We start from the raw sequence: 6,000 nt of genomic DNA, 5'->3' as shown, positions 1-6,000 counted from the left end.
GACTTTCTATGGAGAGTTTTCCGACTTTGTGTTGGTCTGAGGAGATTTGCCAAAATTCTATAAATCTCACAACAATGATGGTGACATTTTCTGAAAGCCAGCAAAAATACCTACGTTTTGATGTATAAATTGTGGAAGTTGAGTGAAAATTGAGCAAGTAGCAAGAAGTTGTTCGGAAATGAAGAGAAGACTGCGAAACCTACAGTGGCACACTGGAAACCAAGTGCATAGCAACCATAACAACACATGTATTTTGTGAAAAATCACAAAGATGAAACTCAAAACTTGAAGAGGGATAAGATGAAAATGGTAACAGATATGAAAAAGCTGAATCAGACATGAATAGCCCAATAATTTGTGAACATTTTAAAGTTTGAATGGTTATTCTAGGCGAAAGTATGAGGAAGTAGTTCAGTTTCAAAAACAAGTAAGTTTTAACAGAATTGCAGAAGTTTCCCATTCATTTCAATGGGACAAATTAAAGGAAAAAGCTTAATATTTTAAAAAGTATAATAGTATAAAATACCAAAAGATATAGCCGGAAAGGGAAAAATTAGCAGAATAGTTTAAAATTTGAACGGTGAAAATCGGCTGAAAATTGTGGAAGTAGATCCACGGCGAAAAACGTACGGAAACACCCGGAATAATAATAAAGATAAAGAATAAAGAGAAACAGGAACTCAATAGTGTGGATGCTTAACCAGCATCCACACAATAAATGGCCAGGCTGACAAAAAGTCAGAGCACTGTTGAGAGAACCATTCTTTTAACATTAACTAGAAATGACTTTATGAATAAAATTTTAAGCATTAGAGAAAACTCATTACCATCTCACAGACACAACACAATGTACAGTTGCTTTCAATGCTATTGATATTTATTTAAATTCTTTTTCTCCAGTTGATCTTTCTGTCATGGCACTGGGTCACACTGTTTCAGGTTTAATTAATATTCTTTGATTTATTGTTGTTCATGGTTCTGGTTCTGTTGGTTGTTTTTCTGCTTGTGCTTTAATAGTTTCTAGTCCCCAGGTTTCTGTTACTGTTCCTCCTCTGTATTCTACGTTTCATGTCTAGTCTCCTTTGTCTTAATGTTCATTTGTCTCCTCATTTCTAGTTTCCCAGGTTCTAGTTTCCTACACTCTTAGATCTTAGTTTCTAGTTTCCTGTGTTAGGTTTTTGTTTCCTCTCTTAATTTACCCCTCTTGTGTTCTGAGCCCTGCATTTGGGTCCTCATCCTGCCTGCCACAGCACTAACCCTGACACTTCTGAATTAACTTCAGTAATTCCTTCCTCCAAACCATCAACATGTCTGTTAGACCCCTACCTTTACCAATCCTACCATTAATTAATGCTTCAGTCTTAAATATGATCAATCTACCTCTATTAATCGGCTAAGTACCGCAAGCCTTCAAGCTAGCAGTAGTTAGAATAGTCAAAGCTATTGTAGCACTTTGGCCACTGTTTCCAGCACAACACCTCGACATGCACCAGATGAACGTGTTTTGTCTTTCATACTTTTTATTCTTATTTTTGTGACTCTACATTTAATCAGAGCTGTCCACTCAGCTCAACTCTTGCCCACACAGCACTTTCTCTGCCTTGTACAGATCCGCCTTCTCCAGGCCCCCAGCAGCTACTAAAATAAGGAGAGGAAAAACATTCTGTGTCGCGTCAAGGTGCTTTAAATTGGTAAAGACCCTGCAATAATACAGAGAAAACCCCAACAATCATATGGCCCACTACCAGCAAGCACTTTGACATCAGTGGGGAGGAAAAAACTCCCTTTAAACAGAGAGGAACCTGACAGTGTTAGTCATGTACAGTAATATACAGAGGTGAAAGTCTAATTTGAGCATAGCCAGATTTATTTATTGAAGTTAAAAAGAGAAGATTTTTTTAATATTTGTGTTGTTTCTTTGAACTGCAACCTTTGTTTAGTGGCCACGATGAGCTTTGGGTTTGAAATAAAAGACAGACAGGGGGGAGTTATTTTTTTCTCCTTATCTTTCCTCGTGTGGTGCTTTTTCCATGTTATACCTCTCTGACCTGTCTTCCCCATGTGATGTTTGTGTAATGTATGTATGGTCGGAGGGTAAGATGGCGCCGCCATTGCGTGCAATAGGTCGGCAGCCTTATGAAATTTCCCCCTTGTGGGACTAATAAAGGTATATCAATCAATATCAGACATGAGTCCATGGACAGGTTAAAATAACTATGTTAGTAATTCGTTGAACATACATGTTGTCTGTGTGTTTTTATAAAAAGTTTCCTTGTGTTACTAACGAGAAAAATTCCATCAGCCTACCAAAAGAGAAACTTTCTCCCTTCAGTATGCTAATCTGCTTCCTGCTAAGTTTTGATGGATAAATATAGATACTGACAGATGTTACAGTGCTTTGAGTTTTCGGTCTGAAAATTAAAACAGAAAACCAAAAATCTGGCTTTTCAGATTCAGTCGAGTTCAACTGAGGACAAAAAACAGCGAAACACAAAGAAAGCCATAAATCTGCTACTGCAGACTGTGTATCTGTGTATGTGTATCTGTTTATGTGTGTGGGCGTGTCTGTGTGTATCTGTGTGTGTATATTTGTGTGTGTATGTGCAAGGGCATGCTAACAGCCTCTAATGAGCTCTGTGTTCACTTCACTTTGATAAATCAACTGAACAGCACCAGAAACGGTTTAAAACCAAACACTGTTTATATGAAGTTCAAATAAACTTTATTAACACATCATGTTTGTTCCAAAATGAAACAAGAATGTAATTTACCAGATTAATTGTAAATATATCCATGTGTATTTTATTGGTATCAGGTCATAGTGTCACTGACATCCTGATTGACACATTAAATATTACATTAAATTATAAATTTGCATGTGAACTGTTTATTCACATTACAGGCAGAGCTGCACATCCTCATTCTCACCCAAAAAACAGATGTTTTGGTAGTGACCTCTGAACAATTCCAAGTTAAAGAATGATCATGTTTCAGAAATATGTTAAACAATGCCAGCTTTACAAAATGGAAGGTATTACTTTGAAGATGAAGCTTCATACTGTCTGTGTCATGAAGTCTTCCTGCTGGGCACGTCAGACACCAAATAAAGGACACTAAATGAACACCAAATAAGACCTGTTTGTGATAACATGTTAATTCAAGGTGTCCAAATCCCATATCAGTAAAAGTAAGCACAGGTGGAACTGAATTGTTTCTGTGCCAATAAAGGTCAGTTTGTTTCATGTGTTTAGATTTCAGCTGGAGCCTGTAGGCATTATCTCTGGCTCTCTTCCATAGCATGTCATTTGTCATGTCTTCCTTCTCTCACCCCAACTAGTCACTCCCTAAACCTGGTTCTGCCAAAGGTTCTGTCCTGTTAAAAGGGAGGTTTTCTTTCCCACTGTCGCCAAAGTGCTTACTCATAGGGGGTCATATGATTGTTGGGTTTTTCTCTTCATGTATTATTTTAGGGTCTACTTTAAAATATAGGCGACTGTTGTTGTGATTTGGCGCTGTATATAAAAAATTGAACTGAATTGAAGAGTATAAATATCTTACTTGTAGCACGTGAAAAGAAAACATGTTAGAACCAACACAGGAAACAGATCTATCAGGTAGAGTGGTCAGTGGCTGCCTAATGAGAGAACCAAAAACAGAGCGCATAGGAGAGAAGCATGTATAGCTCAGAGAGGACCTACAGAAACAAAGCCTTCAGTCAAGGAATCCAAAGGCTGAGAGACCAATGGGAACCAAAGCGATGAAGAGAGACAGGAAGACAGAAAGGAAACAAAAAACAACTTTTGTCACTTTCCAAAGACTCCTTCTGTCTGTCCTCAATAGTTCATAGTGAATCTGGAAAATTTGCAGCTCTGTCCTCCTGAGCTGTTCTCAGAAAAAGTATTTATTAGATTTATTCTAGTGATCTCAAGGCTGCAAACAGTACAGCTGTGAATTATTCTGATGCATTAAATTTCATTCACCTTTAAGTTTTGGAATTTTTTTAGTTTTGATGTCAGATATCTGTGTAAACTTATTTTGTGCTGTTTGCTGTGGGTACTTGTGTGTATTATTAGTCTGTATAAACACTGCTGATTGTACTGCTGTGTGTCTCAGCCAAGACCCACTTATGAAGAGATTTTTAATCTCCGGAGATAAAAAAAAAAAAAAAAAAAAAAAAAAGTCTTGTAACTGAGAAGCCTGAGTATGCTGTGAACAGCCTGTAGCCTGAAATGATGTTAGAAACCCAGATCACAGCCAGACTCTCCCTGTCTGTTGCTACCTTCACTGATAACACACTGCAAGCATGTGGAGAGGCTATTGATTCGTTTCTGCAGCAACAACCCTCAAGCAAACAAGCATGTTTAAAAACCAGCAAACAGATACACAGTGTAAACCCCCATCTGTCACTTGAGACTCCCTGAATCCTTCCATTTTCATTTTTCCTCCTCTGGGAGGTGCTGCAGGTTGCCTCTGGGACTCTTTGAAAGAGGTAATATCTTGTTAAACAACCTGTGAGTACAAACCATGGACATCTGATATACCTGCAGAACATACCACACATTAATTATTTTCTACTTCCTTGTGTCTCATGGGGAAAGTCCCTCCTCCTCCAATGAGTTCCCTTGTTAGCTCTGATAAGTGGTTGACTGGTTATAATACAGTGCTTTTCTGCGACCGAGCACATTACACAACTTGCCTCATTCACACAAACACTTTTTGCTATGCTTTTTCAATGTAAGTGTTACACAAATGGATGCATCAGAGAGCAACTTGAGGTTAGTATCTTGCCCAAGGATATGTGGCATGTAGAGCAGCCAAGGATCAAATCACCTTCCAATTAGCAGATGACCTGCTCTACCTCCTGAACATGCCACCAGCAGTAACACTGTGAGGAACACCAGAGTCATCTTCAGGAATTGTTTATGTCTGGTAACTCATACATAATGTAAACATATAAAACTGGTTTCTTTTATCTGATCATTAAGGGAAACATCCTGTCTCAGAGAGATGAAGAAAAATTAATTCATGCATTTATTATTATGTAAGCAAGTCTGTTTGTGTTTAATGAGCTTTGTAGAGCCAAAAATGTAGAGTTGGCTGAAAGCTGAAGGCTCTGTCTCCCATTCTACTTTTAAATATTATAGGAACCACAAGTAAGCCCACAGAATGAGAGAGAATATTATTACTTGTTAAAATATCATCTTTGCTTTCAACTCTAATGGGGTGATACCGTACAATGAGGTCATAAGATAAAATGGGGCCTGATTATTGAAGACCTTGTATGTAATGAGAAGGATTTTAAATTTGATTGTGGATTTAACAGGGAGCTAATGAAGAAAAGACATACGAGAAATATGCTCTCTCTTTCTAGTCCCTGACAGTACTCTTGCTGCAGATTTTGGATCAACTGAAAGCTTTTCAGGGAGATTTTACGACATCCTGATAATAACGAGCTACAATAGAGCCTAGAAGTAATAAATGCATGAACTAGTTTTTCAGCATCACTCATGTTTCTAGTTTTAGATATATAAACGCAAGAAATCAGACTTACCTATTTATTTAATATGCGCACTGAAGGACATATTCTGGTCACAAATGATTCCAAGATTCCTCACCGTGTTACTGGAGGCCAAGGTAATACTATCCAGAGTAAGTATTTGGTTAGGTACTATATTTCTGAGAGGGCTAGGTACAATAACCTCAGTTTTAATTGAATTTAGACCTGTGAGGTTATCCAGGTCTTTATATCTTTAAAATATTCCTGTAGTTCAACTAATTGATGTTTGTTATCTGGCTCCATGGATAAATAAAGTTGGGTATCATCGGCATAGTGAAAATTTATGCCATGCCTTCTAATGATACTGCCTAAGGCAGGGGTGTCCAAACTTTTTTCGCTGAGGGCCACATACATAAAAATATAGGAGGGGCTGGGCCACTTACTAGAAATTAGGTATATAACCTTTGCTGTTTTAAAAATCACTTAAAAATGGTCAAATGTGT

The sequence above is a fragment of the Oreochromis niloticus genome, linkage group LG22 (genome assembly GCF_001858045.2).
Source record: "Oreochromis niloticus isolate F11D_XX linkage group LG22, O_niloticus_UMD_NMBU, whole genome shotgun sequence".
In the NCBI taxonomy this organism is placed as follows: domain Eukaryota; kingdom Metazoa; phylum Chordata; class Actinopteri; order Cichliformes; family Cichlidae; genus Oreochromis; species Oreochromis niloticus.
This window is presented reverse-complemented; position numbering follows the sequence as displayed.